Below are 14,159 nucleotides of genomic sequence, written 5' to 3' on the forward strand. Positions count from 1 at the left end.
AGGACTATTGAAAGTTTCAGAAGGGCCTCTTGAGAGTTCCCCACCCACACAAGATGTGTTAAAAAAATTCTGAGTCTTCCCAAGGGACTCTTGTGCCTTCTGCATATAAAAAAATATGATCTAGCACCCTCACCATCTCCCCCAGTACTTCCAATGTCCCTATACAACAGAGAATTATTCAAATATCCTCTACCACCAAAAAGGACCCTCCTGACTTGTCACCAGGCCCAAAAGAGCCAAGTTTATCACAACACACAGTCAATGAGCCATGCAGATTCCATATTTATACAATGTGCAGAGAAGATACAACATCCCCTACCTCCTCAGGGGACTCTAGGTCATTCTGTCCTGTAAGGAGAGGCTCCAAAATTTTCCACATATACATCAGAGATGCTAGAAATTCCCACAAATGAGCAGGTTTTTCTGAGTAGTTCTCTATCTCATAAAGAGACTGTTGGATGAGAAACATCTACAAAAGGAGTTCTACCCACAGCCACATCTTTAGAAATGACTTGTGTATGTGACACGTGTACAAAAGATGTTCTAGGACATATTCCATCTATAGAGAAAGTTATGGATCCAACCATATGTGAACGTGGAGTAGGGGAACATGATATGCAAACACCAGTGTCTGTAGCATCCTCAACATCTGAGGAAAGGGATTCCATGGATTCCATTTGTGCAAAAGAAAGCATACAACCTCCTCAAACTTCACAGGAGAGTATAGGAACTTCCTTATCTCCTCAAGATCAGCCATTTTCCCCAAATACAGAAGATGCTACACACCCTTCAAAATATGCACAAAGGGTTTCCAGTCCTTCTTTATACCAACAAGCAGACCCAGAACATCTACCAAATACCTCAAAGTCTCTGGATTTTACCTTATCTCCTGAAGGGGCCTTGGAAGCCATTTTGCCTATCAAGCAGGCTAGGGAACCTGACACTTCTATATGAAAGTCTGTTTCAATTTCTCCAGCAGAAGAAATTTTTCTTGGAACTTCCACAATTACACAACGATGTCTAGAAACATCCTTATCTGCTCATGAGGCTCCCAGACCTTTCACATAAGTCCATGATGCTCTAGGAGAGGTCACATCTTCAGAGGTAGCTCTAATACCTACTCCCGTTTCTGACATCACAGTCAGGATTTCTACACATATACACGGTACATTAAGACCTTCCTCATCTGAGAAGGATGTCTTAGGATCTACTACATCTGAACAGCATGCTTTACAACTATCCCCATCTACCCAAGTAGATTTATTTCACATGTCCACTCTGGGGAGAAATAGTCGACATTCTCCCTCTACCAAAGTGGACCACAGGCATCCAGTTTCTAGAAACACAGGGTTAAGATTTGATCCTTCTGATGGTGTCTTGAGAAGTTTCTCCTCTAAGGAGGACAGTTTCAACCTTCCACCTTCTGCCCAAAGGGATCTTGTGCCATATTCTTCTGCAAAAGAGACACCAAAAGTTACAATTACTCTCAGGTGAGTCCCACACCTTCTCCATCTGTCCAAATGACCACAGAATTTTCCAAAAATGATGATGGAATTGTGGAAAGTTGCCAATCTTTACAAGGGCATGCTGGACATTCCATATTGTCCCAAGATGCTCAAGTAACTCCTCCTTCTACCAAAAAGGCATGTATACCGTCTGCCCAGAGTTTCAGGGAATTTCTTCACCCCTCTCTAGGGCTCTGGAAAGAGTTCTCCATGCTCAAAGTGATTTGTCACTGTGCAAATTAGACTTCAAAAATACAAAACCTATTTTTATATTCCCAAAGGTCTGAGGGAAAGTCCACATAGAAATTATCATTTAGACCTTGTGACATTAGCCAAAGTATATCAGAAAAATTCCATGTCTTCTAAAGCATCTACAAATCAATCTGGCTCTAGCACTCTTCCTGGGAAACATTTACCATCAGCCATACAATCCACAGGACAATCGAAATCTAAAAAGGGGTATCTAGAAACTTTACCGTTTGCCCAAAGGTCTTTAGGATGTTCAGCTACTTCTCCAAGAGCTCGGTGAACCTAGAGAACAAAAGAACTAAAGCCATCTGCCCAGGGTGTTTTCCCAAGAACCACATTATTTCTTCTTTTCTTTTATGCCAAGACAGATGTCCAGCTTCTTCTTCCCATCTCTGACCTCTTCGTCCTATTTGTTCTCCCTCCCAAATCTCTTTACTCTGAATTATGGCCAATTAGTAAACCATAGTTATACGGAAGGAATATCTGAGAGGCAGATGCAGTCACAACAACACTTGTGACATCACAGAAAAAGCTCGGGCTCTCCAGGATACACAGATTTTTCATGGAGGGCCTAATGATGATGTCACTGAGAACTGCCATGTCCTACCTGCTGAACAGATTTCCTTACATTGACCAGATTCAAGGGTTCCCTTTCCAGGAGTGTCTCCTGTCACACAGTGGAAACCTTTACGTACTACATCTCTCTAAAGCTAGAGACTTCTCTCTGCTTCATTAGTGGTCACATGCTCTGAATGGAGAAAGTTAGTCAGGGGCTTGGCATGGGTAGAAAAGATTTAGGAACATGGAGAGAAGGAGATTCTTCTGAAGATTCATGTTATGTTATTCCCAGGTCCAATCCTATGACATAAAGTTCAATTGCCTAGTGTTCTCATTTTCCCAGGTGCCAGTATTTTCTCTACAGACCTTTAATGGAGTGAATATTGTGCTACATTTTCTGATTGTACATTCATTCACAGGGGACATTTTATATGTTCCTGCATGCGTACTAAAAAATTTCATTTTTCCAATTCCATTTTTTGCAATGAATATGGCTACAAACGGGGCCCAGATATAGAGTGAATATAACAGTGTAAATATTGTGTAACTCCTTCAAATGATAACCTCCCAAATCATCATTTTATCCATAAAGTAGCAGATATCAGTTAAGCAAAGGACAACATGGAGTATAGAATGTGTTTCTGTAGTTCTATTAGATATCAGTTCTCTAATATCGACCTTCCTGTGATCCCAGGGAAAGACTTGAGGTTTTTGGATGTTTTACCATGATTCTTTCTTCAGGACAAACATAAGTTTCTGGGTGATGGTCAGCAAGAAGAGTTTCTTGAGGTCCAGTGAAACCTCAACTTCCATAGGTTATAAGAAAAGGAGGGAATCTATTTGGCATTGTCATTTGTGGATCCTATATTCTTGACCCAGTTACACAGAATCCAAGTAAATATTCCATCAAAGTTCTTAGTAGAAGGAGCCAACAAAAGCATATATATATATATATATATATATATATATATATATATATATATATATATGTCACCAAAACTAGATAGGATTGTTGAAGCTAAGAAGAGCATGCTGCCAGGAACTGGACATAGATCTTTCCTGAGAGACACAGCTAGAGCATGTCAAATACAGAAGTGAATGCTAGTGGCAAACCAGGGAACTGAAAATGGACCTCATGTTTGTAGATGTTTAGAAAAGATTACAAGAGCTGAATGGACTTTCAACCCCATAAGATCAGCAATTCATCTAAGCAGAGCTTTCTGGTACTAAACCAATATTCAAAGACTGTGTATGGACAGGCCTATGGCTCCAACTCCATAGGTAGAAGAGGATGGCCTTGTTGGGCCCCAATGGAAGGAGAAGCTCTTGCTCCTCCCTAGGTTTGCCTCCCAGTTCAAGGGAATGTAAAGGTGCAGTAATAGGGGCTATAGAAGAAGGTTAGTGGGACTGTTTAAGGATCTCAGGGACAGGAAACTGGGAAAGGAAATAACATTTGAAATGTAACTATAAAAATATCCAATTAGAAAAAGCAATAAAAATTGCTAAAAAATAAAAAAAAATGAGAGAAAAAAAGAAAAGTTAACTGCCAGCTAATCACACCTATTGACTCAGAAATCTAAAGGCTCACTGTCAGGGAATGGTAGTCAGAGTAATACTAGTGGAAAGACTGAGATGATGAAGTCTCAACTAGAAGCACTTCTCTCTCCCAGATATCAGTGTCAGACCCAAACTGCAATATAGGAATCCAAAGCAAGGAGAAGTTTACACTGAGCTGAGGACACAATACTTGTCTTTTCCTTCTTCCTTAGCACCTTTCTTTCTGGGAAAAATTATCAAAGCCATGAACTCTCAGGAATCAACTGGGCCCTTTCCAACACCTGGCTTTTGGAATAAAGAAATTAATGATATAAACTCTCCGACTTCAAGGAACCATAACAAGCAGGGATGTTCAGATGCTTCTGGGAGGCTCTCATTTCCTGATTCCCATATGTTGAAGGTCAGATAAAGGTTGTCTGTTCAGCAAACCCACTCAACCCCTAAACAGGGCTCACTGAGCTTTCCAATGGACCAAGCATTTCTTCCTTTTTTATACAAAGACAGAAGGCCAGCTTCCTTCTCCCCATCACTGTACTCTTTACCCTCTTTCTTCTCACTTCCAAATGGCTGTTTACTCTGAATTAGAGGCCAATTAGTAAACACTAGAGGTACTGAAGGAATATCTGAGAGGCAGTTCCAGTCACGACAACACTTGTGACTTCACAGATGAGGCTAGGGCTCTCCAGGTTACAAGAGATTTCTCATGGAGGGCCTAATGATGATGTCACTGAGAACCGCCATGGCCTACCTGCTGAACAGCTTTCCTTACATTGACCAGATTCGAGAGTGCCTTTTCCAGGTTTGTCTCCGGTCACACAGTGGAAACCTTTATGTACTCCATCTCTCTAAAGCTGGAGACTTCTCTCTGCTTCACTAGTGGTTACATGTTCTGAGTGGAGAAAGTTATTCAGGGGCTTGGCATGGGTAGAAAAGGTTTAGGAACATGGAGTTTAGGAGATTCTTCTAGAGAATGTTTTTATTCTGTATGTCACAGGTTTTTTTCTGCTGACATACAGTTCAATATTCTAGGTTTTCTCTGTTTCCCAAAGTCTAGTATTTTCCCTACAGACCTTTAATTTAATGAATATTGTATTTCCATTTCTTATTGTAAATTCCTTGAAAAGTGACTTTAGGAAGCTGCGACGTGCAAGGCCTCAAAGTTGGTGCTGGTTTCTGCCTTCCACCCTCCCAACGGTGAGCTCTCCTTGTAGTAAACTAGTCCTTATTTGGCTATGCCTGCCTGGTCTGCTGGCTTCCACATAGTGACATCGTATCTGCATGACCCACCTGGCTTGATAGAATTGGCCAGCACTAGCTTTTTAAGTGTGGTGCGAGGGTTCCCTGGGGTCAGAAAATTGTATCAAGGTTCTTGAGTAAAACTGCTTGAAGAAGGGGCTGGGGATTCAGCTCAGTGGTAGAGCGCTTACCTAGGAAGCGCAAGGCCCTGGGTTCGGTCCCCAGCTCCGAAAAAAAGAACCAAAAAAAAAAAAAAAAACTGCTTGAAGAAGATCTTCACTATTTGTGGCTTCCTTGCTGGTCGTGGTTGGGCTTGGCAAGTGATGGCCCATATAGGGACCTCCTGAAATCAGAACTTCTTGCAGTCAGGGCATCTCTAGAACATTCCCAAGGTAATATAGGACCATAAGGACCGTGGGAAATAAGTGGCTATAAATTCTCAGGGTAGTTAACAAGAAAGTTCTCAGTAGCAGCGAACCGAAATTAGGAAGAGGCCTGGTGAATTTAGCCGTAAAAGCGTAGAAAGGTTTTGTCATGGGGACCTCACAATCTCATCCAATTTTCCTGGCTCTTCAAGAGCTGTTTGAGCATGAGAAACTAAAAATAAAAAGGAGCACCTTAGAGAGTTTATTGAACGAATGCAAAGTCATTGCCCCCTGGTTCGCAGTCTCGGATAATCTTACTGTGGCAAGTTGGGAAAAACTAGGGAAAGACCTTGATTTTGCCTGGGAACAGGGGACTCTAAGACCCGGGGTCCATCCAGTGTGGTGCTTAGTGCGTAGTTACCTTGAGGATCAAAAATGTTTTCAGGCAAATATAGAGAAGGGGCAAGCTGCCCTAGAAATGCTTCAAGAGGAGAGGTCAGAAAAGCAGGGAAGCACAAAGGAGACAGACTCAGAAAAGACAGATGCAGAGGAAGAAACAGACTAAACAGAGTCAGAAGAAGAGCTACAAGTGTTGATAGATCAAATGAGGAAACCGTCTCTAAGGAATAGACAGAAGAAGAAAAGGAAAAAGCCTAAAATGGTGGAGGAACTTCCTGGGCAGTTCCTCTCAGCTCCTCCTCCCTGCAATGTTGTAGAGGAAGGGAGTAGAGTTTCGGGTGCAGGGCACCCTCCTGTGGTAAACAACGGTACTGAGCATGCGCAGGCTTTGCACCTGGCATCAGTTGGCTGATAATATGCTAATGAGGGAGCAGCACCATGCTAATGAGGTAATTCATGCTCCACCAATCCCTGAAGGACACTTAGCATAGCCTCAGCTGCTGTCTATATAAGGCGAGCCCTCTTGCTGCTTGAGGTCTCCCTGTCCCTGTTCAAGGGAGCTGTACAGTAAAGGCTTGTTCGCAGAAGAATCCTGTTGCCACACGTCGTTCTTGCTGGTGAGAAATTGGGCGCGTGACAAATGGGTAGTAAATTCTGCCCAGAAGAGTGGAAGCCAATCCACACAGAACTGCATCTGGTCTATCCTGTTTATGTGGATGATAATCAACAAAGGTATCATGAGCCTTTAGACTTTAAGGTGATCAAGTCCCTGTAAAATCAGTCAGGACATATCGCATTATGGCCTCATTTACCATAACTCAGGTTGAGGCCTTACACAGATTTTGCATGACTCCTAGTGATTGGAGTAAACTTCCTTAGGCCTGTCTTAGTCTGGGACAGTATTTGGACTGGAGAGCTTTTCTTATTGAGTTTGCCAATGAACAGGCTGCCGCTAACTTGGTATCGAGGGGGGAGGGAGGCTGCCTGGGATAGAGATATGCTGCTAGGTCAGGGACACTCTGCCAATGCTCAGACAGGTTATCCAGGACAGGTTTACCAGCAGATTAATGAGGTTTCAACAAATGCATGGAAATCCTTACCTAGAAAGGGAGAAGTGAGTAGAAACCTCATCAAGATCCTTCAAGGACCTATGGAGCCATTCTCTGACTTTGTAGCCCAATTAGTGGTAGCAGCAGGCAGAGACTTTGGCGACCCCATTATGATTATGCCCTTAATTAAACACTTGGCCTATGAGCTTTGCACAAAGGAATGTCGAGCCGCTATCACTCCTTACAAGAATAAGGGACTTGAAGCTTGGATCAAGGTCTGTAGAGATATAGGGGGATCTTTGACTAATGCTGGACTTGGAGCTGCTGTTATGCAGATGATGCAGAGAAAAGGAGGAAGCTCAGGAATGTGTGTTAAGTGTGATCAACAGGGGCACCTCAAAAGGCAATGTCCAGAAAGGAGAAGTCTTTTCAGTACAAGAAGTGGCCAATGACCAAGGCAAAAAGGTTGTGCCCCAAGTGCAAAAAGGGGAACCATTGCACTCATGAGTGCCACTCGGTAAAAGACATCAATGGGCAGCCTCTTAGCTCGGGTTTTGGTGGAGCAGGTCCAAAAAATGGACAGCCACGTCCACGACCCTAAGGCCCACAAATATATGTGCCAGTCGAGAATTAGGATGTAGAACAGAGTCACGAGAGATGGCCATCCCTTCGCCATCTGAGGGGCCAAGGAGAGCCACTAAAGGCTCTGCAGGACTAGACATCTGGTCCACTGCCAGACTCGTACTAACTCCTTGGATGGGTGTACAGTTGATAGAAACTGATTTTAAACGTCTCCTTGAACTTGGCACAGTATGGTTACTTATAGGGAAATCATCTGCAGCTTTAAGAGGACTACATGTCCATCCAGGAGTTATTGACCCAGATTATACTGGGGTAGTCAAGAACATGGTAGAATCACTGAAAGGGATTACTGCCATTTCCCGTGGGGACAGAATAGCCAAACTATTACTTTGCCTAGGCTTCATGGAAGATTTTCAGCCCAGTCTAGAGGGAGAGGAGAGAATGGTTTCAGCTCCAACCTTACATTTCTAGCCTTGGGTTTAAACCAACACCCAGTAATGGAGCTAAGGGTAGAAGGAAAAAGGATCCTAGGACTGTTGGATACAGTGCCCAATAGAAGTATAATAGCTAAAAAGATTGGCCCTCTGGATGGCCAGTACAGGCCTCATATCAAACATTACAATGTCTCCATTAAGCATGAGCTCCTGATATGAGTGCAAGACAATTGAGTTGGAGAGATCAGGAAGGGCATTCGGGAGTTATGCAACCCTGTATGTTGGATTTGCCCATTTCCCTTTGAGGGAGAGATTTGCTGAAATATATGGGTTTCAAATTGAACACTGAGTATTCTGAAACTTCACAAAAAATTATGAAACATATGGGTTATATTCCCAGTAAGGGAATAGGGAAATACCTGCAGGGTAGGACTAACCCTATAACTGCCCAAAACAGAGAAAAGGATCAGGACTTGGGTTTTTCCTTGGGGCTGCTGAGTAAGGGTTCCCATTACCTGGAAAACAGAGGAGCCATTGAGGGTTCTTCAGTGACTGCTTTCTTCTGAGAAGCTTGCCACAGCTAAAGCTGACTATGAAGCATATAAAACCATCAGTATCATATTGGAATACCCCAATATATGTGATATAAGAAGTCAGGGAATGATGATGCATAATTTACAATGTAATAATCAACAGTTGCAAATCATGAGCCCAGTGCAACGTGGGCTTCCTCTTTTATCCTCTCTGCCAGCCTGTTGACCTGCTGTACTGATTGATATAAAAGATTGCTTTTTCTCCATACCTCTTTGTCCAAGGGATAGTGAAAGATTTGCTTTTACTGTTCCATCATGCAAACATGAAGAACCTGATCAAAAATATGAATCAGTAGTTATACTACAGGGTATGCCAAATAGCCCTTCTATATGTCAACTTTTTCTGGCAATGCCATCACCCCAATAAGACAGAAGTTTCATGCACCTCATATTGTGGATGATATCCTTTTAACTGCAAAGAATGAAGAGATTTTAGATTTATCATATGGAAATTTAGTTAAATTGCTAGAAGGTAGGGGATTGATTATTGCCCCGGAAAAGGTACAAAAGGGCAATCTTGTAAATTATTTAAGAGCAAAATTAAGTCCTTTTATCATTATTCCCCAGGAGGATGAATGGAGGAAAGATAATCTTAATACTTAATGATTTTAAAAAATTATTAGGAGGTATTATTTGGGTCAGATGTTATTTAAATTTACCAAATTATGAATTAAAACCATTTTATAATACTTTAGTTGGGGATTCGGCCTTGGATTCTCATAGACAATTGACAGATGAAGCAAGGAGAGCTTTAAAGAAGGTTGAAAAAGGATTACAAGGCACAATTTTACATCGATGGAAGGAGGGTGCAGACATTGTGCTATGAATTCTAGCCACCTACATGCAGCCCACAGAATTGTTGTGCCAAGATGGCCCTCTGCTTTGTTTTTATCCCAAGGCTTCTCCAGCTAGATCAGTAGAGTATTATCCTACAGCAGTTACAGAATTAGGCCTGTATGGGATCCAAAAGTGCATACAATTTTTTGGTGTTTCCCTAATCTCGATCATAGTGCCCTATACAGGTCAGCAGATGAAGATCTTGTGTGGCACTGTGGGTGATTGCGCTATATTATGCTGTGGATTCCATGGAGAGATAGATAATCATTATCCAAAACATTCTTTGCTATCCTTCTTTAAAGAACATCCCATATTCTTTCTAAGGTTACTTCCAGTACTTCTATACAGGGGGCGCCAAACATTTTTACAGATGGATCCAAAAATGGCTGTGGAGCTTATATGATTAACCATCAAGAGCCAATTTTGTGTCAATATCATCCCAGCTCTCCACAAATAATTGAACTCAAGATTGTGCAGGAAGTGTATAAAAATTGTTCCTTTGCCTTTAATTTGCTCTCTGATTCATCATATTTGTTAATGCAGTTAAGATTTTAGAAGTGGTTTGCCCTATTAAAATTAGCAGCACGGTATGCCAGCTGCTGAGGGAACTTCAGGAATTGATCTGAAAAGAGGTCAAGATTTTTGTCTAACAATGAAATGATCTTGTGGATAGATGGACCCAAATGGAGTTCATCTTCTTAAGCTCATCATTGGATCAAGCTGGACAGTTTCATCAACAATTTCATGTGCCTACTAAGACCTTAGAACAGAAGTTTCATCTGTCTTGAGCAGATGCTTGACAGATAGTTTTAGGATGTCAACAGTGTATCACTTTTCACGATTCCCCAGGTGTAGGGGTTAATCCTAGAGGCCTTTTGCCCCTAAAGATTTGGCAAATGGATGTAACTCACATATCTGGATTTGGGACTCTAAAATGCATTCATGTTTCTGTGGATACTTGTTCAGGTGTCATTCATGCTACCCCTATGAGTAGAGAAAAGCCACGCAATGTTATTGGACACTTCCTATAAGCCTGGGCTGTTTGGAAAAAGCCTTAACACTTAAAAACTGATAATGACCCAGCTTAAACTGCTATATCTTTCAAATCCTTTTGTAAACAGATGGATATGCAGTTGACCCATGGCCTGCCTTATAATCTCCAATGTCAAGGTATTGTTGAGCAAGCATATCGTACCTTGAAGGAATGCGTGATTAAACAAATAGGGGGAATAGGCCATGGTAGAACCACCAGGGAACAGATATCCTTAGCCCCTTTTACTCTTAATTTTTTAATATTGGATTATGATGGCCTATCTGCCACTGACAGACATCAGTGTCGGGTGGGCATGTTGAAAGGTTACGTGAAATGGAAAGACGTGATCACTGGCTTATGACATTGGCCAGATCCCGTGTTGTCATGGGCAAGAGGGTCTCTTTGTGTGTTTCCTCAGGACCGGCAAGATCCGTTGTGGGTCGCTGAAAGATTGACCAGGAGGTACAACAAGAATGAAGATCCTGCTGCTGCTGACACTTCTTGGTGTGACCCAAATGGTGGTCCAAATGGAACCCCTGTGGGGGATACTATTGGTGTTCCGGAGACTCATGCCGATACGTCATGACTTTTAAATCCACTCATCTAATTTTTCTAAAAAGTTGTCAAGTTATCTTCTAGGAAATTGGACAGGAGAATTCGATTTCTTAATGGTTCAGCTATGTGCAGCCATCGTGACGGTGAACTCCACACGTGCATATGCTAGACTGCCTACGGGATTGTCATTTTGGATTGAGGCTGCTATGAATCATCTGAGGGAGTGGGAGGGTATGGGAACCCTAGTTGGATTCTTGCTGCTGGTCTGCCTAGTGTGCCTGTGTTGTCTCTGTAGAATGAGGTTTGTTCAGAGGTGGCACGCTGTTATGGTGGTACAGGTATTTGCAGCAATTGAAGCAGGACAGTCCCCTCAAGCCTGGCTTAAGGTTATTCAGAAGACCTTGTTGTACCTCAGGCATGAGTATGTGTGAGTGACCCTCCCCAGTTATGGGCAACCTCTCTTCTAGCTAAGGAACTTGGTGGGCAAAGAGGTGTCATAAGACTGGTTTAATGAAGGGATGATCCTAAGACAGTGGGGGTCACCACACTCAGTGGTGCCTTTGCCTGCTTGGTTAATTAAACAAAAAGGTGGAACTATAGGCGGCTGTGACGTGACGCGCGTCAAAGATCGTGCTGGTTCCACTTTCCACCCTCCGAACAGTGTGCGCTCCTTGTAGTAAGGACTCCTTATTTGGCTATACCTGCCTGGCTTGCTAGCTTCCGCATAGTGATAGCCTGTCTGCATGACCCAGATAGCTTGCTGGGATTAGCCAGCGCTAGCTATTTAAGTGTTCTCCGGGGGTTCCCCGGGGTCAGAAGATTGTTTCAAGGTTCCTGAGTGAAACTGCTTGAAGAAGATCTTCATTGGTCATATCTTTTTTGCTGGTGTAGGTTGGGCATGACAAGGGACTTGGTAAATATTCCTCAATGTGTACTCAAAAATTTTGTTTTCCAATTCCATTCTCTGCAATGATTTTGGTCACAAAATGGGCCCAGGTATAGAGTGAGTATAAAAAGTGTAAAACTGTGTACCTACTTCAAGTGATAAATTCCTAAATTCTTATTTTATTGAAAAATTACCAGACATCAGGAAAGCAAAGGACAACATGGACTATTGATTTCGGTTTCTTGTACAATTTGATATCATAACTACACTATTGAGCTTCCAGTATTCCAATGGCCAGACGTGAGGTTTTAGGATGTTTTAACATGATTCTATCTTAAGGCCAAACATAAGATACTGGATGATGGGAAAGGAGAAGAATGGCTTGAGGACCAGTTAAACATCTACTTCATTAGGTTTATAAAAATAGGAAGGAGTATTTTTGAAATGGTCATTTGTGAGTTCTACATTCTTGACATAGTTGGGTAAAATCCATGTTATCATTCCACTTCACCACATAAGTGTAGGAGCCACCAAAAGTAAATATGTATACATCAGCCATCAAAACTATATAAGATTGATGAAGGTAAGAAATGCATTTTGCCAGGAACCGGATATCAATATTACCTGAGATACTCAGATACAGCATGTCAAATACAGAAGTGAATGCTAGTAGTAAACCATTGAACTGAAAACGGACCTATTGTTCGTAAATTTTGAAAAAGGATAGAGGAGCTGAGGGTGTTTTCAAACCCATACAAACAACAATGCCAATGAACCAGAACTTTCTCATACTATACCAACATACAAAATAGTACATGGACAGACCTATGGCTCCAAATGCATATGTGGCAGAGGATGGCCTTTTTTAGGCAACATTGGAAAGAGAGGCCTTGTCCTCCACAGTTTGTCTCTCAGTACAAGGGAATGTCATGCAGCAGAAAGGCTGGTTAGAGAAGAAGGAAATGAAACTGGTAGGGATCTTATGGGCAGGAAACTGGGAAAGGAAATCATATTTTCAATGTATATATAGAAACATGTAGTTTGAAAAGAAAACAAATTGCTAAAAAATAAAAAAATATGATATAAAAGAGAAGAAAGCTGCCAAGTAATCTAACATATTGACTCAGAAATCTGAAGTGGTAGTCAGGTTAATATTAGTATAAAGACTGAGATGATGAAGTCTCAACTAGAAACACTTCTCTCTCCTAGATATCAGTGTCAGACACAAACTGCACTATAGGTATTCAAAGCCTTGAGGAGTTTAACTTGAGTTAGGGACACAATACTTGTTTTTCCCTTCTTCCTTAGGACCTTTTCTTCTTGACAAAAAGAGTAAAGGTCATGAGCTCTCAGGAAATCAACTGTGCCGTTCATAACCCTTGGTATTGGAATAAAGAAATAAATGATATAAACCCTCTGACATCCAGGAACCAGAAGAACAGGGAAGTCCAGATGCTCCAGCTCTTGATTCCCATATGTGGAAGGCTCAGATCAAGTCTATTTCTTCATCAATACCACTCAACCCCTACCAAGGGCTCTCTGAGCTTTTCCAAATACCACTTATTTTTTTTCTTTTTTTTAATACTAAGACAGAAGGCCAGCTTACTTCTGCCCATTTCTGATCTCTTCATCCTGTTTGTTCTCACTCCCACATGGCTGTTTACTCTGAATTAGTGGCCAATTAGTAAACCAGAGAGGTACTGAAGAAATATCGGAGAGGCAGATCCTGTCAGGACAATACTTGTTACATCACAGAAGAAGCTAGGGATCTCCAGGATACAAAAGATTTTTCAGGGAGGCCTAATGATGATGTCACTAAGAACTGCCATGTCCTTAGCTGCTGAGCAGCGTTCCTTTCATTGACCAGATTCGAGGGTGTCCTTTCCAGGAGAGTCTCCTATTGCACAGTTGAAACCTTTACATACTCCATCTCTCTAAACCTAGAGACTTCTCTCTGCTTCACTAGTAGTTAAAAGCTCTGAATGGAGAAAGTTAGTCAGGGTCTTGGCATGGGTTGAAAACATTTAGGAACATGGAATATAGGAGATCTTCCAGATAATACTTATATCCCCAGGTTCATACCTGTGACTCAGTTCAACATTCTAAGTATTCTGTTTCCCAAAGGCCAGTATTTTCCCTACAGACGTTTAATTGAATTAATATTGTATTTCAATTTCTTATTGAAAATTCGTTGATAGGGGACTTTGAAAATATTCCTCAATGTGTACTCAAAAATTCTGTTTTCCAATTCCATTTTCTGCAAAGGTTTTGGCAACAAAGGAGGCCCAACTATAGAGTAAGCATAACACTGTAAATACTGT

This window comes from Rattus norvegicus, assembly GCF_036323735.1.
Source record: "Rattus norvegicus strain BN/NHsdMcwi chromosome Y unlocalized genomic scaffold, GRCr8 chrY_unlocalized_29, whole genome shotgun sequence".
NCBI lineage: Eukaryota > Metazoa > Chordata > Mammalia > Rodentia > Muridae > Rattus > Rattus norvegicus.